General features: G+C 38.3%; 1 protein-coding gene across 12 annotated transcripts in view; it reads left to right on the forward strand.

Moving 5' to 3' along the window:
- FRYL (FRY like transcription coactivator) overlaps positions 1-23,685 on the forward strand; it is a 415,631-nt gene that overhangs the window by 76,190 nt on the left and 315,756 nt on the right. The window contains exon 1 of one of the 12 annotated variants that reach the window (XM_075127934.1): positions 14,083-14,099. The exons of the other annotated variants lie outside the window; for them this stretch is intronic. The gene's annotated coding sequence lies outside the window, so the exon portion shown is untranslated. Of the gene's footprint in view, positions 1-14,082; positions 14,100-23,685 lie in introns of those variants that run through there. 12 annotated transcript variants of the gene reach the window in all.

Raw genomic sequence — 23,685 nt, forward strand, 5'->3', positions numbered from 1 at the left:
TTTCAAAAAGGCAAAACCTTAAGTTACAAAAAAGATACATAGACAGAAATAGTTATTCTATTCAGCACAATTCTTTTCTCAGCCATTTAAAGAAATCATAATCTAACACATACCTAGCTAGATTACTTACTAAAAGTTCTAAGACTCCATTCCTGTTCTGTCCCTGGCAAGAGCAGCATACAGAGACAGACACAGACCCTTTGTTTCTCTCCCTCCTCCCAGCTTTTGAAAGTATCTTGTCTCCTCATTGGTCATTTTGGTCAGGTGCCAGCGAGGTTACCTTTAGCTTCTTAACCCTTTACAGGTGAGAGGAGCTTTCCCCTGGCCAGGAGGGATTTCAAAGGGGTTTACCCTTCCCTTTATATTTATGACAAAGGCACTTGACTTGGTACCACATGACATTTTGTTAAATTTTATATGGTTCTAATTTATTTATTTATTTTAACACAGGACACATTAAATAGATTAAAAACTGGCTAACTGATAAGTCTCAAACTGTAATGATACTCAATGAATTGTCATTGAGTGGCTCTGTTTCCAGTGGAATCCCGCTGGGATCGGTTTTTCGCCCTGTGCTTTATCAATGACCTGGAAGAAAACATAAAATCGTCACTGATAAGGTTGGCAGATGACACAAAAATTGAGGGAGTGGTAAATAATGAAAGAGTGGTTACTGATTCAGAACGATCTGGATTGCTTGCACCCAGTTTACAAAGCAAACTATGCATTTTAATACAGCTAAATGTAAATGTATGCATCTGGAAACAAAGAATGAATGTCAGACTTGCAGGATGGAGGACTCTATCCTGGGAAGCAGTGACTCTGAAAAAAGATTTGGGGATTGTGGGGGACAGTTAGCTGAATGTGAACTCCCAATGTGATGCTATAGCCAAAAAAGCTAATACAATCCTGGGATAAATAAACAGGGGAATCTCAAGTAGGAGTAGAGAGGTTATTTTACCTCTGTATTTTGCACTGCTGCAACCACTGCTGGAATACTATGTCCAGTTCTGGTGCTCCCAGTTCAAGAAGGATGTTGATAAATTGGAGAAGTTTCAGAGAAAAGCCACGAGAATGATTAAAGGATTAGAAAATGTCCCTTATAGTGGTAGACTCAAGAGCTTAATCTGTTTAGTATAACAAAGAGAAGGTTAAGATGTGACTTGATTGTAGTCTATAAATACATACCTTGGTAACAAATATTTAATAATGGGTTCTTTGATATAGCTGAGAAAGGTAGAACAAGATCCAGTGGCTGGAAGATGAAACTAGACAAATTCAGACTGGAAATAAAGCGTAAATTTTTAATAGTGAGACTGATTTACCATTGGAACAATTTACAACGGGGCAGAGTAGATTCTCCATCACTAACTATTTTTAAATCAAGGTGGCATGTTTTTCTAGAAGATATGCTGTAGGAATTATTTTGGGCAAGGTCTATGGCCTGTGCTCTACAGGAGGTCAGACTAGATGTTCACAATGGTCCCTTCTGTCTTTAGAACCTTATTAGTATAAAGTTAATCAAAATGTTAATTTTATCTTATAATAAGCTTCAAATCAACATCTTGTTGTGAATCTTAGTAAAAAAAGGACGACACTGGTTCTAGAATGGAAAAACACTACTGTTGAACCAGCTGGAAAGGAAATCCTGCAGGTACACATCTACTGTAGCAAAAATGGAGAGGCCTTTGTTTAATCTTGTATTTGATGTACTATCGGTGGTTGAGCAATTGAGGAAAACAAAGCATACAAAACTCTAATCCTGTCGTTGAAGATTAATTCTCTATTCTGACTCATTAAATGCCTGCCAACTGGCTGTCATTAGAAGTAATTTCCTCAAATCAGTGTTACATGACTATTCTAATAGAAAAGTGTGATGTCATCATTTACAAAATGCAGATTTGCAGTCTGTTCTGGGATCATGCTTTTAACCATAGCGGATAGTAGCTGAATCCTATTTAAATTATCTGCTTATTTCTATTTTTGTATCCTGGTAATGGAATGAGGTGCTCTTATGGAACAGAGCAATGTACTACAGCATTACCAATGAGGAATACAGTAGAAGGCAGGTGTTGTCAAAACAGGTAATTAAAGCAATCAATAAAATAGACACATAAGCTTTAGGAAAGTGTTTATTAATGTCAGCAGATATTGAGCAATATCAGAATAAATGTAATAAAGCCGTTCAAAATTTAAAAAAAAATGTTCAAACAGTGAGGTTGCCTATCTTACATGACTGGCTGAATTGTATGTGATTCGAAATAAAAGTTTCCAGTTGTTGTTGTTGTTCCTATTTAAAGAATATAGTTGATGTTTTAAGAAGCATAGCTTATAAATGAATGTAAATTCAGGTGGAACACTGAGTTTGTCAAGTTTAATTGTTAAAAGTTGTATAATTCAATAACAGTAGTTTTCTGACAGTAACGCTAAAGATGGAAGAGAAGAATTATGTGAACCTAAAATATTTGCTTTATGTGGAATTAATAGAGTAAAATGCTAACTTTTTATTTTTAGGATTAAAATACAGCAACTATACATTTCCCTTAAATTAATAAAAGTAACATTTTCCTGCTTGATTTAAGGCAGAAGCCAAAGCCTTACAGAAGAATGCTTTATAGATAAAGTGGATGTTGTGCTTAATGGGTATTTTCCCTGAGTATACACTAGAAATAGTCTTGAATACCTGTTTTAGATTTATAAAGCTAGTAGGATGACTGTAGTTTTAAAAATAAATAAATAAAATAAAAAATGAAGATACTTAATTTTCTGAAATACTTAATGTGATGAACTGTGTGAGGCATAAAGCTTTTACAGATGTTAATGAATACAGTTCTGTTAAATTTATAATTTATTTAAGAGCTGTGTGCTCAGGGCTGTACAAGACAGTCCCTTTCTCAAAGAGATTACAGTGTAGAAGGTAGATACAGAAAGATGAGATGCACTGAGAAACCCAGTGGGAAAATTTACCTTTGATTAATCACCTGTATCTTTATAGATGAATCCTTTAATTTTCCTCTCCTTTCTCTGGATCTTCCTTCCCTCTTTTTCCATAATATTAATGCATGCCAGCTTGCCCAGTGTAACGATGGCATAGACCATCGGACTTATAGCGTGCAAAACGTGCAGTTATATCAGCAGACCTATCCTTCAGTTACATTATGAGGCAGGGGAATTCTTGTAATGGGACAGTTTTTAAAAAAATTGAGATCTGTATAAATCAAATATATAATTCATACAGAACTCTCATTACTCAAGTGTGTCCACATTACTTTTGTATATTAATGTTGTTTCCTTTTATGAACATAAATCCCATTTCTCAACAAGCAGTTCTGCTAGGATGAGATTAATATGTTTCTTGGTAGTAAAGTATTAGTTAATAGAGTTCTGGTTACCCTTACAGTGCTAAGGTGGCTACCCAAGTTCTGTGTTTAAAGGTGGTAAATATGAGTTCTAAATGAGTAATCCATTTTGAGAGAATGATAGGAGGCCCTTCAGTAATTCCATTTTTCTTCCTTTGAGACACCACGAGGTGGTAATGAGTATTTTCTCTTCCTTTCCAAGGGATGTCACATGTGAGTTCTGTCTTGTCACTCTTCCTTTTCAATTAGTATTTATAGGGGGGATAATGAAATGCTTTGACTTGCAGTATTGCCAATAAGCTGAGGAACAGAAAAAATGTCCAAACGCTGGTGCATGCTAGCTTGCATTACAGTCCACGTAAAATAAATGTTGTTTGTAGGTAAGGTATGTATCTAAAATAGAGATACCAAACTTATTCTGAGGAGAGGGATGAATTCAATTTTTAATTGTGCTCCAAGGGTTAGAGAAGCTTATGCTTCCAATGGGTTTATATAGTTATATAGCTTTAGCACTACAAAACTACAAAAGTAATTTTCCCTTTCTTGATATTCACCCCTTCTTGTCAACTGTTGAGAATAGGCCACCTCCCCTTAATTGAATTGGCCTTGTTAGCTCCCCACTTGGTAAGGCAACTCCCGTCTTTTCATGTGCTATAATATTTGTAGCTTACTATGTTTTTCACTCCATGCATCTGATGAAGTGGGTTTTAGCCCATGAAAGCTTATGCCCAAATAAATTTGTTAGTCTCTAAGGTGCCACAAGGACTCCTCGTTGTTTTTGCTGGTACAGACTAACATGGCTACCACTCAGAAACTAGTTACACAATGAAGTTTACCTCCTGTATTCCTTCTGGGAAATACTAAGTGGATCTGAAGCAGCAGAGAGGGAAAACTAGCTTTCTTTTTCATTCAGGTTGCTCTTTAATATAGAACCACTGGGAATTGAGCTCCCTGAAACAATTAGTATAATTGTTGGGCTTTAGCATTAACACTTCAGTGAGACTCTGTATCAAACCAAACCGAATGACCCGTCCCCCCCAGTCCCCCCCCCCCACAAAAAAAACCTCCCCCTCCAAAACCAAAAACTTAAATTCTGCAGGCTGAGATTGTCAGGGTGGCTGCAAAAATCAAGATAATCAAAAATCAAAAGTCATCAAGTTGGCCGGGATTACTACCTTCCTAGAACTGCCTGCTGAGACAAACCCTCGAGTTGGACCCCAAATCACCCAACTATTTCTGTAATAAGATCTTGGAGACTCCTAGTATGTCAAAATTGGAAGAAAGCACATGGGATGCATTTAAAACTGACTGTTGTTCACAGTTTTATAGTTCACTGGTTACAAGTTAAAACTTTCTTAGATTCAAGAGCATACTACACAATACTTGTGTTGGTATCTAACTGATCCCATGATCAAAGAGACAAAGTGGGTGAGGTATTATTTTTCTTTCACCAACAGAAGTTGGTCCAATAAGACAGGCTTTCGAGCTACACAGTGCTCTTCCTTAAGTCTCCGGAAAGGTACTCAGAGTGTCACAGTTAAATACAAGGTGGAACAGATTGTTTAGCATAAGTAGTTAACACACATTCTAAGGGACCCCATTCAAGGTGAAGTGGCCCATTAACAACCTGCAGTCATAGGGGGAAAAAGGGGGGGGTGTTATTGGGCTACAGATTGTTGTAATAAGTAAAGCTAAGATTTTGTCAAGGTTACTTTTACTAAAAATAACTGTGACAAAAAGGGGAGTGGAGGATCCAGCACTGAAGACCACCTCAGCACCTCCTCCCCCCCTTTCCCCTCATGGAAGAGGTTGGCACTGCCCCTGAGCCTTGGACAGGCGCCGAGTGGCACCACAGGGAATCTCAGACAAATGCTGTCCTGGAGTCATTCAGCCCAGGACTGGGACTTGAACTGTGCATTTTGGGATTAACCTGCCCAATTCACAATGGGTGGTCACCCTTCTGGGACTGCGTATGTGAGAAGGTGTTCATAAATTTAGCAGAGAAACACGGGTCCAAGACGGTCCCAAAGACCTTCGATGTGTAGTATTTTTATTTTTCCAATGGATTTAACATTGAATGTTCTAAATTACCCCATTACCTTTTTAGTAATTTTTTCTTTTTGCAACACAAAACCACAATAAGTAGGATGATAAAACCAGTGGAGAAAGATTGACCTCATCCTATTCTAATAATACTTACTGTATGAAGAGAAACAAGTTTGTCATGAAATTTTTCATTTAAGTTTTGTGTTGAGGTCGCATAGGCTCCAGGACATTAGGAGGGTAAGTTTCACATGTTTGTTATGGAGAACTTGTTTTTGAGATGCTGCTTGTTTGTCTGGAAAGCTGAGAACTTTTAGGCCTTCCAGAAAAGGCTGTGTGTGCAGATTTATGGTAGGTACTTACTAGTATTATTTCACATTCTTTCCACTAGTAACAGGTTTCAGAGTAGCAGCCGTGTTAGTCTGTATTTGCAAAAAGAAAAGGAGTACTTATGGCACCTTAGAGACTAACAGATTTATTTGAGCATAAGCTTTCATGAGCTACAGCTCACTTCATCGGATGCATTCGATGAAGTGAGCTATAGCTCACGAAAGCTTATGCTCAACTAAATTTGTTAGTCTCTAAGGTGCCACAAGTACTCCTTTTCTTTTTCCACTCGTAGTAACCTGTTCTTTCATTTGAATCAGGTAGTTCTTTCAATTTTTTTTCCTTAGTCTTAGAATTTTTAAGGTTTATAAATCAACATAAGTCTTGGGCTATGATTGCTGTTAAGATGCACCTGGATTGTACAAGTGAACTTATTTCAGTGTCAAACTGTTTATTCCCAGAAAAATAATGTGAGTAGATGTTTCAAAGGCAGTCTAGTCAGTGTAAAAAAAAAAAAAAAAAAGTCACTAGAAATTGCATTTACCTAAAACTAAATTATCCTTTTTGTGTGCGTGCCCACGCGCGCAACATTTCACAGTTTGATCAAAATAATTTTAACTTTGAGTGCTATGTAAGAGATAGATAGTCTAATAATTTCTGTTAACTATTACAGTAACTCCTCACTTAACGTGCATTTATGTTCCTGAAAAATGCGACTTTAAGTGAAACAATGTTTAGTGAATCCAGTTTCTCCATAAAAATGAATGTAAATAGGGGGGGTTAGGTTCCAGGGAATTTTTTTTGCCATACAGTACAGTACTATAGTTGGGAGGTGCCCCTGCCTTACCCCACACAGGCACAGCCCACTGGCACTGGAGACAGCGAGGCAGGCAAGGAGGCTGAAGGTGCTGTAGGCTAGGAGAAGCACGTTGCACAGCAGCAGTGACAGCTTCCCCTACTCTGCAAGCACGAGGGGCGGGGGGCTCAACCCTCGGCCTGCCCACTCCACCCCAAGCCCCACCCTTAACCCACCTCTTCTTCCCCCACCTCCCCCTTTACTCTGCGCGCTGCGTCCTCACTCTTCCCGCCTCCCTCCTGTCCGCGGCAATCAGCTGGTTTGCGTCATTCGGGGGCAAGAGGGAGGGGGGAGGAGCGAGGACTGGGCGTGCAGTCTCCCCCCCTCCTTCCCGCCTGTGGCAATCTGCTGGTTTGCGGAGTTCAGGAGGCAGGGGGAGCCTGGGCGCCGAGTCCTCGCTCCTCCCTCCTGAACACAGCAAGCCAGCTGATTCGCGCGGGCAGGGGGTAGAGGGGGAAGGTGCTGATCGGCAGGGTCTGCTGGCGGGCGGGAAGTGCTGTGGGGGAGGCATAGGAGGGATGCCAGCTGTGGACAAAATAGACAGCCAAACGACATTATAGCGAAGCATTGCACAACTTTAAATGGATCATGTTCTGTAATTGAGCAGGGATATAAGATCAAAAACATTAAGCAAGAGGACGTTAAGTGGGGAGTTACTGTATTTAACAGCTGCTACTTTAATGATCTTAAAGAACTTTAACCATATACAAGATAAAATCTGTCTGTTCACAATATAGCTTCTCCAACACTTCATGGAAAATTCATAGCCATAATCGAACATCATAAATTGTATATTTTATGTTAGATGTCATTCTGTTACTGAAATTGCATTTCAGTAACAGTCTATCATCTCGAAGGTGAATGTAGCTAAGGAGCTTTTTGGAACAGTGTGACTTGGGTATATTATGTAGTTTATCAGAATGTTTTTAGTGGTGATTTTTCATGTAGTGTTTATGCTGGGATTTAGTTAAAATTATGTTTATGATGGGATAGAGAAGACATTCAGAATGATGAATATGATGGTACTTTTTGAGGAGGGGGAGAGATGGGAGACAGTCTCTCTCTCACCACACACACACAAACTTGTGTTGGAGGGGAAAATAGGTAAAATGCATGAATTATGAGTTAAAATGGTAAAATGTAGTTCAACAGGAGTAAAATGATTTTAAAAACGAACTTTGACCAATATATTAATGAAAATGTAAAATAAATAAATTCTTTTTTTAAGATTATTCTCTTGTCCATAACTATTGGACCTGTTCAATCTACATACTTATTAGAAATTTTAAAGAAGAGAATGATATAGTAGATACTGTTTATATTTAGAAGTAGTCTTCAAAATGTAAATAACATGGCAAGTATCCAGTAATGCAGACAGTTACCTAATGGGATTCATGAATGTTCCTAGGCATCTAACACCAATTGATGTCAGAGTAAGGAGCATGGGCACTCTTGAAAATCCAATCAGGTGCTTATTGACATCTTTAAAAGTTTGGCTCTAGGTACCTATGTAACAGGTAGGGAGGGATGCTGATGCAGTATTGTGTATAATTTTATCACACTTTGCTAAAGCACATGCCAGAGTTCTGTCTTTTCAGGACTTTCAGTGAGCATTATACAGAGTTAACTCTTACATTCAAGGATTTTATAAACAACAGCCATGAGATTGAGGACCAGTTCTCAGTCAGCTTCAAAGAGTAGTACATAATTTCTTAATAAACAAACATTTCTCTCTCTCGCTCACTCTCACACACACACACACACTGTAAATAGTATTTGGAATACTTATGAATAACTGAAAAATATTTAGGTAGTAAGTCTACTGGTCCTCATACAGACTTCCCTATTTAGTTTAAACTCAGAGTTTCAACATAACATTTACACTTCTATACTTCTAAACACATTTACCTCCTGATCTTCTTTCCAAGATGATTTCTCGGTCTATAGCATGGTTATAATATGTAGTATGTTATCTGGATTCTTCAGAGTTTGAGAAGTATGGCAGCACCTCAGTTCTTTCCCAAAACTTCAGAGCCTTTTCAACAAACAAAAGTCTTGGGATCCTTAGAGTTAGCAACATTGCTTGGGATAATAGCTGACTGGTCTTCTCACTAGTTCCAAAGTAGTACAGGCATTGGGATCAGCTTCACAGTTTGATCAAAATAATATTAACTTACAGTGCTATCGGCATATAAAATATCGATTCCCTGGATTTGTATAAGGCTCTCACTCTTTCTGGTGCTATCTTTCCCCCATAAATCTAGCTCAGTCAATAAGACTGTACAAACCCTCACCTTACTGTGTGCATGCTGTCTCTCTCTCGCTGAGACAAAATACCAATTCAAACCAGTTAGTATGTAAGTTCCACAAGCTCTGTAGCCTCTAGGGAGTGACTCAAATGCTCTCCCTCTTGATCCATAAAACACACTGCAGTGGTCTAAACATTATCCTAATGGAGGATTTCCCTAGTAAATAAAGGTGGATTAACACTCCTCTGTATTCAGAGTGGTATAGGAATTGGGACCCAGCACTGGCAGCAGACACATCTTGTGGTTCTGGTCGATCAGCCACTTGAGTCTTACAGGGCTGTTAATGCCTATATTTATTATCTTTATTCCCCTGAGCTCTGGTTTGGCACAGGTTTCAGATGATGAATGCATGGAAATTGCAAGACTTCTTTCCCTTAATGACAACTGCCTCTACAGTTTCAGAAACAACTACTGAACATATCTGGTATCCGCACACCTTACTTCTGGATGTTTCTGGGTCTTTTGAGCTGAGTTGCACTGTTCTGCTCTTTGTACACATACAGAGAAACTGAGTATTCAAACTAAAATCCATGAGTCCTTCCTACTGCTTCTCTCCTTTTCTTTGGACTTAAAAATCAAATGCTGCAGTATAAAGCATGTTAGTTACACTTGCAAAACCTGTAACTTGATAAATATTAACATATTGACACATTTAAATTTTAATGTGGGAGGGGGAACAATCAAATGGTTTGAATTATTGAGAATTCTAAAATGTACATCTCTACCCCGATATAACGCAGGGTCAGGGCGCGCAGCATCACGGTCGGGGCTCACAGCCCGGCGCAGGGGTCGGGGCTCACAACTTGCAACTGGCTTTCTAATACATCAGTCACATCTAAAAGAAGTCTGTATTTCCTCTTAAGAAGTCTACCAAAGAAAGTAATTAGTAACTATGACTGCATAGAAATAACAATGAAACAATCTTTTGGTATGATGGGGAAAACAATTGAAACTACCCCAAGACTCATTCGGCCAAACTCACAGTTGGTGTCAGCAGGCGAAATTCTGTTTTTGTCAATATTGTCCCCGATCACGTTGAAAACTGTAAGCTGATGTAGGAGTTAACACTAGTGCTGCATGATATTGGCTGTTTTTCTGAGGGCGCATCTACACTACTACTTAAGTCGATGTAACTTACGTCACTCAGGAGTGTGAAAAAGACAACCCCTTGAACAACACAAGTTGCATTGACATAAGTGCTGTCCACACCGGTGCTGTGTCGGCGGAAGACCATAGCTTCAGCCACTTGTGGAGGTGGAGTACTTATGCTGACAGGAGCACGCTCTCCTGTTGGCATAGCATGTCTTCACCAGACGTGCTACAGCACTGCAGCCGCACTAATGTAGCACTGTAGTGTAGACTTGCCCTTATTGCCCCCCAGTTCTAGAAGTCATGCAATCCCATAAATATCTCAGCTTTTATTTTAATGAGAATCCTTAGCTATTCAATAAACTAGTTTGCTAGATCAGCCATGGTGAGTATGGTCCAGCAGCATGGGTGAAGGGCCTTGTGCTGCAACTTGTGGGGAACCCATGTTGGGAGTACAGGTGGACAATTCCCCATACTCTTAGCATCATGGATGTGTCTTTTGAGACAAGGAACCAGCATTAAGCTTCCCAAATTGTGGTCTTCATCCAAGGCAGCTCCTGGGTGGGGGTTTGTGGCCACAACTGATACAGGAAGCTCCCATCTATTTCCTTAACACTGCCAGTAGCAGTCGCCCTCGGCTTGCGGATTCTGAGGTCAACGCCGATCCCTGCCATCCAAACCACTGGCATGTTAGGGAAACCATGGTTGAGGGACCTGTAAATCACCATGGATGGGGGAATCACATGTTCTATTGTTTGTGGTATAAGCACTTTTAGTGAAAACTTCCATCATCTCCTCTAGGTGACCCTAAGTGATATCAGTCTCCTGAGGGTAACAGAGGTGGTAAGGGAGCAGATGCTGCAAGCATTTGGGTACAGACCTGGTCCTTATGCTGCTGTGTGGTGTACTGCAATGATGCCATCAGAGTTAATACTGTAGTGGTGTGGGAAAGTGTCCTCCTGTGGTGAAAGAAATAAGGCAACCCTCCACAGAAACCTTCTGCAAAGGATTGCAGAGTATCTCCATGGAGAACTCCCAGGCCATCCCAGTGCACATAAACAGTCTTTTCGGGATGGGGGAACCCGCTGCGTAGCAGGAGTGGCCACTGGGAAGCAGATACCCACTGCACCTCAGTTTTTCTTCATATTGAACATAAAATAATAAAAAAAAATGTAACCCCTACAGTTTGTTTGGAATTGCATACTCACTCCAGAGTGCCTTCTCTGGCATGATACTCAGCCACCATGCTGTCCTGCAACTGGCTGGGCTCCGGGGTTAAAAATAGCTCCTGGCACTCTGGGAGAATGGATCCACTTCTCTCGTCTCCCATTTTCCTCCTACTCCTCTTCCTTGTCCAGAATGTCTTCCTCGTTGTTGCCTGAGGTAGACTGGGACGCAGACTCCTGGGAGGTATCCATGCTGCGTTTCGGGGTAGTGGTGGGGTTGCCACCGAGAATCACATTCAGCTCATTGTAGAACCGGCATGTCTGTGGTGCAGAACCAGAATGATTGTTTGCGTCCCTTGTCTTCTGCTGCGTGTCCCTCTTCTCCACCATGCCCGGCGTGATCTTTGTGTAGATGTCTGTTTCTTCAACTGGATTGGAGCTGTGCCTGCACAGACTCTTCTCTGCACAGACCAGTAAGATCCAGCACCTCCTGTGTATTTCAGACTGGAGCATGTTTGGAGTGTTGAGTTGCCATGATCAGCTGGGCTGGCGAACTCTCCATGCTGATGAAACAGGAAATCGGAATACAAAAGTTCCCAGAGCTTTACAAGGGCAGGGGCTGTTTCTTGTGTACCTGGCTGCTGTGCAGTGGAGTTGAAAATGATCTCCAGAGCAGTCACACCGGAGCATTATGGGATATCTGCTGGAGGCAATTCAGTTGACTTACACAATGCTGCATCTGCACTACCTCTCTGTCGATCCATCAACATCAAATTAAGCCCTAGCCTTTTGCAGATGTGGAGTAATTAAGTTGATGTTACAGGCAAGTTAGGTTGGTGGAAGGGATCTGGTAGTGTAGATGCATACATTATTAGGTTGACTTAAGGTGGCTTCCGTCGACCTAAGTTTGTAGCGGAGGCCAGGCCTAGGTTTCTGACTATTATTAGTGAAGCTCCACCGGGGTTTCGAGCTGTGCAGCTGAGCAGCTTCTTCACCTCTTGTATTTGAGTCTGTTAAGGCCACATCAATAGCCTGATTATCTTTCCTTAAATGCATGAGTAACGCTACATTAATTTATCATAGGAAAACTAGTATTTTCCATAGCTGTCTGAGATGTCAGGAAATATTCCCGGCAAGCACTGACTCAAATAGAAATTTCAGAGTGGTTTCAGGGCAAACTATTTATTTATTTACTCGTAATATTTTTGTTTAAATTGTTGAGAAAATTAAAAAAAAATAAACTTTTAATTTGAACTGCAAGTATATGCACATATCTAAACTGAGTGACTTCATGGTTTTATCACTGTAGCCCTTATTTGCCTTCCATTTCAGTACAATTTGTTACTTCAGTTCTCCCCTCTAAAATTAACTGAAAGCTCCTCAGGGCAGGGATCTTGTCTTTAATTTCTGTTTTATTTTTGAATATAGTTTTCAAGTGCTTGTGAAATCTTTTTTCAAAGGCCTCTTCCACATCTTTAATGGCAAAGTAATATGGTCAAAAACATTTAATGTAATCAACCTCTTCTTTGTCTTTAATATCACAAATGTTTCAAGCGCAAAATTGTGCATGTCCCTTCGTTTTTGATCTCTGTCTCAAGTAATATTTCAAGTCTGGAATTAAACATCACAGATTTTTCCATTCTCTTTGTAAATATATATGTCACAAGTAAATGATTAAAAATTTAAAATTTGGGGTGAGGAAAGTGGGAAAATTGTACTTGCACACTAATAGCAGCACTTGAAGGAAATACTCATAATTATGCTAAATATAATACATTTTTCTTTAAAATTGTCTTTTGATATTTTTAGCATGAAATGTGCTCCTACTGAAGTTGAGAGCTGTATGTTATAAAAATGCCTGTATGTCAAAGGAGCTCTAGTTTATCATTTTGTCAATCTTCCATGACTGCTGTGGAGTGAAGGTTTTTTGTTTTGTTTTAAAGATAAATGGATCTTTCTTTGTCAGCATCATTTTGATTTCTAGTGTGAATATTATGGCAGTGTACAAAAGGAATCACGTATCCTTAAAGTAAGAATATCTGACTCTGTTTATGTTTTAAAGTTATCATTTAATTATAATGCAGTTACCTTTCTCTGCAGTTAGGAAATGAGATATTAGACATCTGGGTTTAAGAGGCAGGAAGAAACATTAGTTGAGCTGAGCAATTTTAGAGAGCTGATGTAGGCTTAGAGCCACAGTATTCATTACATCATCCTCCCGATCCATTAGCCAGCATTATCTCCAGTGGATTAAGTGGGAAGTTGTACTGTGCATCTTCACAAGAATGCTGAGAAGTCACCGCTTATTGACTGAGTGAATGGAGCTCTGGAAAGAATGTGTTTGCTCTGAAGTCTAGAAGGAGAAAAGCTTTTCTAATGCTGGGAGCTGTATAGACTAAAGTGTAACTGTCGGCTGTTTGAGGAGGAGGAGACGTGACGATCTTGTTGCAGTTGTTAATCCGTTTTTATTCTAGTAGCAATTAAAGCTATTGGAATAAGTTGAAGCCTGTGGTTCAGAGCTCTAGCCCGTTGTGTTTACTAAAAACAAAATGACTAACAAAAGGCTACAGATCAGACTGTCTTCTGTGTTTACTATTTTGTTTCTAGACTGTGGAAGTAATGTATTACTGCATAAAGAAAGGTGAAGATGCCCTTCAGTGCATTCTTATGACAAACTTGTAAGCTTTTTTCCATACCAGAGAGTTCATCTGCATTCAGCAGCGTTTCTACTGTAGTTGTGCGTCACTCAGAGACTGCATGGCAATGAAATAGCGACACTGTGGGCCAAAACTCTGCTGCCTGTGAGCAAAGAAGGGACAATAGTTTGACAACAAAACCATAGCAGCTGCTGCTGCTGCAGCAGCTGCCTGAGGCATAATGTTGAGTTTACAGGATTCTGTGTTTTTTGAAATTAACATAAAGTCCCTTTTAAAGTCCTGGAGCAGTAGCAGTAAGTATATTTTCTTCACTGAGAGAATAAGATCTTGATAGTTTTCATTTTGCATGCTGATCTGTAAAATTTTAAGCTAGTTAAAAATAGTATTTTTTGCAGGAACCAGTAGATTAATACAGTGTGATTTAAAACCTGGTATATACATTCAGTGACCAGAAAACTGCTCTATCTGCTTCCCAGTTCTCAAGTAAGGAGAAGTCATTCTTTAATTTCCTGGATAATATTGGTTTCATTCTAAGTTCTTTGCTACCTTTGCTGGCTAAGAAAACTGCAGAGACCAGGGTCTATTTGTTATTTATCTGACACCAGTACTATTCCATAGTTCTGTCAGCACATAATGTTCTTTTGAAGCAAAATCAACTGTGCAGATTGTGAATAATATAGTGGGCATAACTTTTTCTGTTCATTAATATGCTTATGTTTGAGATGGGAAACTAATATTTTTTTATTTTCAGGAAACTAGATCTCAAACTATTTTTGCTCTAAATGCCCCAACCTGCATTTTTATGGAGCTTTCATGTCTGAACGGAGCCGACAAAAACAAGGATGATCTCTATTAAGATTGCCACTCTGTCCTCAACTCACTTCCAATTTCTCATAGTTAATGCAGGGATCTCAAGTCAGGGAGTTTTTGTGTCCTGTGGTACATAGGCTGTAATACCATAGTCACAGCCAGATAAATTCAGAATGGCAGAACGGACTAAACTGAGAAATGTGAAGTGTTTTTTTAAATTTTGACCTAAATATTTTATATTCTGTGTGCTTAATTTCCTTCTGTACCTGTAATTGTTTAAAAGGCCCATAGGGGATTTTAAGAGTGACCTCTGACATCTCCATTTTAAGCAATATTTGGTTAATTTAAGGATTGTTTTGAGGCATGCTGAAATGTGTTGAGCCTCCACCCACCAAGGTATAACCTTAAAACACTGCTGCTTAGATCTTTGACCTGAAAGATCATCATCTTTATGGTGCATCATGTATATCTGTGTCTTGGAGGCATTATTAAACAGGTTAGAATTACCCAGTAGAAATACTCATAAGGGGACATTGAACATGTCTTGGAATAGCTTACAAGACATACATGGTGTTAATATCAAAGGCTTCAGTCCATATTATGGACTAACCATTTCTAAAATTTCAACTTTTAACCATAATTTTTTAAAAGTAGCAAATAAAGCTCTTGAAATTAGACCCTGTATACTTGTTTAGCTGCAAAGCAAAAACTGTGTGTGTTTATATTTTGTATTTAAAAAGTTGGGCTGAAAATGTTCCAAATTAGAGCTTGAAAAGAAATCTTTACAGTTGTCAGTGCTCTTGATTTAACTATATTTTAGTTTGTAAATATATGACAGAAAATGGACTTTTTCCCATTCAGAGTATAAATCCAGGGTGTAATACAAAAATGGTAGCTTTAAAAATGCTTAAAATTATTTGAAAACTGTATATTGCTTGGAAACTGAAATAGTCTAGGATTTGATCACAAAAAGACTGCTGTAAAATATTAAAAAAAGGAAATGAAGGTACATTCTAGGTTATAAAAATTAGTTGTGACACACAGATATAATAAAAGTAATTGTCATATGAGCGAGGGTTCTGTATGGTATTACAGTATTTCCATTATGTCCTCTATTACGTAAGCATGACAGTGAAACACCTTACTGACTCTTTCTTCACCACATTGTACCTAGGTATTAGGGGATCTTCTGGTTAATCATGAATTTCCAGTGTTCAGCTGGCTTTTAATAATCATATTAGTCCTTCTCACCAGATTTTGTGAAAATTGACACTATGATATAACTGTGTGCATAGTAGACATTTTTCAGGATGTTCTCAGTGCTTGCTAGTCACATTCTATCATCATCTATTGTGCATAATGGCTGTGAGCAGACCTTAAAGGAAGGCTGTAGTGCTTTCTGTGTTAGGTACTGTAATTCATATTGATAGCCCAGTGACTTGAGCTGAACGGGAAAACTAAGTTATTTTTGTTGTCAAAAATATTCCATTTAGGTGATGCAATATGTACAGAACATCGCGCACGCACACACACACACACACACACACACGTATAGGATGAGTATATATGCAATACAGTATATCAAAATGTGGTTTTCAGATAAATATTTCTCTTAAAACATTTTTACAAATGAGGTTTTTTTTTTTTTTTTTTTTAGTACAAAGTTTACATTAGGGAAACTCCTAATTTCTCTTCGGAAGGATTCAGTATATTAAAAATCTCAGATATGTGCAATACATCAATTGTAAATATTTGTTGGTGATGAATATATAGTAGAAACCCAGCTGAACTCCATCATTGGGGTTTTAATGGCTTGCTTAGCTGGCAAAATGTTGCAGTGCTGGCTAAGGTCTGATTATAGCTGAGCTTTTTTTTTCACTCACAACAATGAAGTGACATTCGTATGGCCTAGATTCAGGAAGCTGTCTCTGTGCCAGCACTTTTAGGCATTACTCCTTTTTAAATTGAATCAGGAACATTCTGTTAAACCAGCTGTGTAGTCAGGATGTTGTCATTTAAAAGATTGGTTTACTTTACTAAAATTGTAAACAAAATACAGGCATCCAACTGGTTTCTTTCTAGCTGCACAGAACACTAAGAAACCTCAGATATGTATGATCTCTAGCAACTCTAAGTAACACACCCTTAAAGTTACATATTAATTTGCTTTATGTTAACTTAGTTATGCATGATTTATGCTGTGCAGTCAACTTAATTTTTCTGTTTGACTTTTTGTATAATAGTTTTTGTAGCAAAAATGTCAGTTTTATTAATATTAAGTGCACTAGCTTGTGTTGGGCTAGAGCTGCCTTTTTCATTCAATTATTGTTCAAATCTTTCATTGCTATAGATGAAATAACAGTCATATACATAATATATTGCACAAAAAAGTGCTTCCTCATACAGTGAAAAACATGAAGTAATCAAAACATTTATTCAAGTATAACCAGGTGAATGAGTTTCTTAAGAAAAGCTACAAAGTGGCTACCAGGATGTAGTATGCCCATAGTATCTTGGAGGCTATCACCAATCATTTGTTTCTTTCTTGGTAGTATTCTGTTCCTTTCCTACTTTTATATACAGCTTGCTAAAATGATTACTGTACAGTTATTGTATGGATAGCTAATTTTCTTCACTATATATTTGTTTATTCACAGATTCACAAGTTAGCCATTTTCTATCTGCTTTGGAAATTCATCTGACGACTTTCACTACAGAAAGGTTGAGGACAGAGGCCTCAATTTAGTATGATACTCAAGCAAATGCCTGACTTTCAGCATGTGAGTAGTCCCATTATCTTCAAGAACGTGAGTTGTCCCACTGAAGTCATGCACACGTTTAAGAAACTTGTTGAATCAAGGGAAACCTGTACTGAGGAGTCTAATGAATTGCCTCTAATATTGTGGATGGGCACAAATATACCTTAATAGCCTATAGACTGGTAGATATCTCAACCATAAAACGAAATAAAACTACAAATGGACAGTCATATTGTTTTATTTACCAAATACACACACACACAAACACACACAAACTATAGAATGATTGGGAGACTTGTGTGTTGATTCTGTGCTACTGATTGGTGATTTTAAGAAACAAATATTATTCTAAATATACCTCTAATTTACACCTAATATACATATTCTAATAGGAAACACTGTGGGAAATACAGCTGCATTATTCCTTTTGCTTTAGGTTTCCTTCCTTTTATTTCTGAGTAAAGTACTCTGACAGAGTGATCAATACACTAAATACTAGAAGCACAGAAGATAATAATGAATGGCACACCTGTTTACCAGAAGTGTTATATTCCTGTCCACAAAATATAATCTTCAGTATAATGCAGCAACTCACAAATAGAATTACACCTCTTGCTACTTGAATAAATGTTTTGATTACTTCATGTTTTTCACTGTATGAGGAAGCACTTTTTCCCCCTTGATTCTTGGCTTGATTCAACAAGGTTCTTAAGCATGTGCTCGACTTCAGTGGCACAACTCATGATCTTAGAGATAATGGGCCTACTCACATGCTGAAAGTTAGGCATTTTCCTGAGTATCATACTAAATTGAGGCCTCTGTCTTTAATCTTTCTGTAGTGAAAGTTTTCAGATGAATTTCCAAAGCAGATAGTAAATGGCTAACTTGTGAATCTGTGAATAAACAAATATATAATTAAGAAAATGAGCTATCCATACAATAGCTATACAGTAATATTTTAGGAAGCTGCACATAAAAGGAGGAAAGGAACAGGATATTACTAAGAAGGAAACAAATTATTGGTGGTAGCCTCCAAGATACTATGGGAATATGAAATCCTGGTAGCTGCTTTGCAGCTTTTCTTAAGAAACTGATTCACTTGGGTTATTCTTGAATACCCTCTAGAACAGTGGTTCTCAAAGCCGGTCCGCCGCTTGTTCAGGGAAAGCCCCTGGCATGCTGGACCGGTTTGTTTACCTGCTACTTCCGCAGGTTCGGCCGATCGTGGCTCCCACTGCCCATGGTTCACCTCTCCAACCAATAGGGGCTGCAGGAAGGGCGGCCAGCACGTCCCTTGTCCCACGCTGCTTCCCGCAGCCCCCATTGGCCTGGAGCGGCAAACCGCAACCAGTGGGAGCCGCTATCAACCGAACCTGCGGACGCGGCAGGTAAACAAACCGGTCCGGCAGGCCAGGGGCTTTCCCTGAATAAGCGGTGGACTGGCTTTGAGAACCACTGCTCTAGAAGAGACTTTTCTGCCTTTTTGTAGGATTAACTGACCTGATGAATTTGCTTCCTCTTCCACCAAAACTAAAAATGAAATATTGGTCTTCTGCAGGGTTCTGCTCTGATAATATAATATTTAACAAAATCACTAGTGTCGAACAGGTATAGATGAATTTTTCCATGCTGTGATTTCAAATGTAAGAACAGTGATGAAATAATCTGATTTAAACAAAACAAATTGACCTTCTTTACGCAAAGCTCCATATACTAAAACTGTACCTATGAACAACTGTGGAGTTAACACATCTGGGTTTTTGTTGGTCCCCAGGTTGTTAAATAGCAATGTATAGTTCTATATATATAGAACAGTGCAATATATATAAAGCAATATTTTAATCTTAAATTTCTGGTGAAATGTGCCAGTGTTTGAACTTCGCATTTGTAGTTTTTATTGTTACTAGAAATCCTTGATAAAAGTACATTTGTATAAAAGTTTAGGAATCATGACTTTGATATATAACTACTTCTCTCATCATTTTATGTTCTTCTCTGCAAACCCAGTCATCTTATCTGGAAAACATTAGTGTATGATGCTAATTGATACTTTCTCACCGCAGAATGAAGTGTCCTATATGAATAATGATCACCGGTGTTGATGTGATGACATAAGCTGATTTTCAATTTGTTTATGGTGAAACTTTCTGCTTCTATGTGCCACTGTCACAGCTTTAGTAATATTTTGCTGTCTTAATCAAGAAATCCACTGAGTGATCAACAGAAATAGACTATTTTCTTTCAATGGCATCCTGGATAAGTTACTTTCTTTTTGCCTTTTCTCACAAAAAATAGTGACAGGAAGCTATATCACAACAGATACACACAAATTATCTGAACACACAGACAATACAGCAGAATTAAGTGTCCACTTCTTCAAAAGTTAAGCACTCTGCACTGTAAATCATGTTAGTTTCTTTTTAAGAAGTTTGAAATTAAAATTAACTAAGCAAATGCATGTCATGGCTGTTACACAACCACTTTGTAAACCGGAGTTTACAGAAGTAAGATACATAACTAATGTGACTGAATTCTCAGAACATGCATGTTGTAGCTAATGTAAAGAAGTTGGATGACTTGTAACTTTTTAGTTGTTTTGAATGCTTTAGATCTAGTCTAGCTTGTAACTGTCTTCTTTCAGTCTTAAAGTGATTTTGAGGTGGGAAGTGTGTGCGTGTGGCTTTTTTTTTTTTTTTTTTTTGCTTGGCTACTCTAGGAACCTACTTCATGAAGTCTCTATGTAATGTGTATAGTCTGTTTGCTGAGACTGTTCTGCTTGTTGATGCACTTCGTTTTCCACCAGAATTCATTTTTTTTTTTAAGTGTTCAGCATTCCAGGAAACTGACTCAAAGTTGAAAATGTTACTACATCAAAGAAATCTACCAGGAATTAATATGTTCTGTGGTGGCAAATTAACTGTGGATCTGGGCCGTGCACTTTTGAGGGACACAGCTCACAGATCAATCTGTACCTTGTTTTCTAGAAATGTGGTGGTTCCACTGACATCTCATGTCCTCACTGATAAACACTGGTTGCTATAAGGCAACATTTACCCCCAGTGACATTGGGGATACCACAATTTCCTCCTGTATTTAGAGTAAGAAATTATTGTACTTACTCTTGGGTAGTCATGCATAAATACTGTTGTTTTCTTTTAATGACACACTTACTTACATTCTGAAGCACAGTACAATTTGGGGCATGTCAAATCCTGGAGCACTCAGATTATACTGTGTCCCAGACTCACTAGCCCCTAGCATGTGCCCAGCTCAATGGAGTTGCCAGTTTGAGGGTTCAGCATAGATATAGCTGTTCCTTTTTAAGGGTAAGAGGGATTTATTGCAAGGGAGAGTTGGAAAGGCAAGGAGGCTAGTGAGTGGAATGTGGCGTGGAGGCTCAAGTCACCAGTAGACCCTCAAAAGCTACCAAATCAGATACAGTCCAAAAATTGCAAAATAATCCCTCATCCTCAATTCAATCTCCCACATCTTTCATTGAACATATCAACTGCTAGACCCTTCCTGAGTCCTTCTCCTTCCCCACGTGACTGAAGATTAAGGTATATTGTTGAAAAAGGGCTCAACTTGCAATTTGTTCAAAAACTCCATGTTTTTGTTTGATCCAAGCTCTTTTATATTTTAGTCCATCTCTGGTCAGATGTCTTTTGTTGATGTTAAAAGGTAGCTCTGATGTCAACCAACCTAGTCATTATTGCAAAGGTAATATTTATCTGAAGACAGAGGCATGACTTGGGTAAAGATTCAGTGTTTGTGAACAGTTTGTTTTTTATGCATCCTAGCTATAAATATGTGTATGGATGCACATTGGGGAATTTGTTTGACTACGGTTTGCATGTAACAAGTAAATATGGATTTATGAAGATTTGGATGTTATATCTTTGTTATGTATTAATATAGAAGATATCCATTTGTCCTTTCTGAGTCTCCCATAGCTCCAATATGTTTTTAAAACTAAATAGACAAACTGTATTTGTGTGTACAATGTATGTTTAGCTGTAAGTTTATCCATTTTTTTCATGAGACCCACACCTATACCAGATAGAGCTTTGCCTTGGTGACTGTTACAGCAGTATCCTTTCCACTAAGCTCATAACTATTAGATTCCAGCCGTGATACAAATTACAGAAAAGAGTGTCAGAATGCAAACTACTTTGTCAGCTACTGTTACTAGAATAAACTGCATACTCTGTGTGGACTTCAGGAAAGCGCCAGATCAAACCAATTGCAGTGAGCACATATCAAATGGCCTTCTTCTGCTGACTGTCTTTCACTCCAGTTATAGTGTCTTTGCATTTGAAGGGGAAAGATTTAGACACTAGATGTTCAATAATGTGTAAGAGATCACTAACTCAAGAGGACTTTTTAGAACTGAGGTAACCATTTATGAATCAAGTTGTTGTTGTATATTAGAAATAGTCTGTCTTTGCCAGGAGCTGCATTGTTTTTTCCATGGAGACAAGCTTTGAGCATTTTTCATCTTTCCCTAAGGAGAATGAGGATGCTAACAAAATGGAGTTAAACTGTTAGGCAAGGTAGAGATAAAGAGGACAAGGAGAAAAAATGAAGAACAAATTAGACAAAATCTTTAAGTACTTTAGATGTACTGCTAATTTAAACTTTAGTAGCCCATGCCTAGTGTATATATTTTGTATATTTAGTTACTTGGAGGATGAAGTGCATAGCTGAACTGATAAAATTTTGCTGATGATAAATTACCTAGGTTAGTAAGAAATTATCTAGTTATGAGGAATTCCAGAAAGATTTAACGAAACAGGGTGAGCAGGCAATAGCCTGGAAATCTAAAATTTACCTTGCTAAAGTAGAAAAGTAATACCTATTGGAAGATGTAAACTTTTTACTCTAATTAGATTCAGAATTAGTTGGAGTCTTGCTGGAAAAAGATCTAGGAGTCATTATGGGCAGATTAATGAGCATGTCTGCTTAACATTAGTACTTCCTTACCTCACAAGCATGTTGTGAGGATAAATGCATTAAAGATTGTGAAACGCTTTGAGAGCTATTGATGAAAAGCATTATGTAAGAACTAGATTTTATTTATATATTACAGAACAGTTATGGTCAAAAAAGCTAGAGATGTACCTAGACTTATTAATGAGGGGACAGCAAATGACATGAAAGTGATCAGTCAGTTTTTTGCCATCTTTAACAGTTTAATCAGATTTTGGTATTTGACCTTTCAAAAGGACATAGCTGACACAGAAAAGGTCCAGAGACCTGCACATAGACTAGCTAGAGAGTTGGGTTTATACTAGGGCTGTCAAGTGATTAAACTGATTAGTCGCAAGATTAAAAAAAAATCATGATTAATCTGTGTTAATCGCACTGTTAATAGTAGAATACCATTTATTTAAATATTTTTTGATGTTTGCTACATTTTCAAATATTTTGATTTCAATTACAACACAGAATATAAAGTGTACAGTGCTCACTTTGTATTTTTTATTACAAATATTTGCACTGTAAAAAGATAAAATAAATAGTATTTTTCAATTCACCTCATACAAGTACTATAGTTAGGGCCACAAAATTTACGGTCCATTTTGGTCAATTTCAGTCATAAGATTTTAAAATTTGTAAATGTCATAATTTCAGTTATTTACATCTGAAATTTCACGGTGTTGTAATTGTAGGGGTTCTGACCCAAAAAGGAGTTGTGGGAGGGTCACAAGGTTATTGTGTGTGTGTGTGGGGGGGTGGTGATGGTGGTACTGCTACCCTTACTTCTGCACTACTGGTGGTGGCGTTGCTTTCAGAGCTGGGCAGCTGGAGAGTGATGACTGCTGGCCAGGAGCACAGCAGCGCAGAAGTAAGGGTGGAATAGTATGGTATTGCCACCCTTACTTCTGCACTCCTGCTGGCAGGGCGCCACCTTCAGAGCTGGGTACCTGGTCAACAGCTGCCACTCTCAGCCACCTTGAAATCTGTATAGGATAAAAGCACACAAAAGACCAGATTTCATGGTCCGTGAGACTTTTTTTCATGGCCATGATTTGATAGGGTCCTAACTATAGTGCAGTCTTTTTATCCTGAAAATACAACTTACAAATGTCGAATTATTATTTTTTTTTTACATAACTGCACTGAAAAATAAAACAATGTAAAACTTTAGAGCTTACAAGTCCACTCAGTGCTACTTGTTCAGCCAATCACTAATTTACGGTATCACCTGAAAGTGAGAACAGGCGTTCACATGGCACTGTTGTAGCCGACTTTGCAACATTTACTTGCCAGATACGCTAAACATTTGTATGCTTTGACCACGATTCCG

This window comes from Caretta caretta, chromosome 4, assembly GCF_965140235.1.
Source record: "Caretta caretta isolate rCarCar2 chromosome 4, rCarCar1.hap1, whole genome shotgun sequence".
Lineage (NCBI taxonomy): Eukaryota > Metazoa > Chordata > Testudines > Cheloniidae > Caretta > Caretta caretta.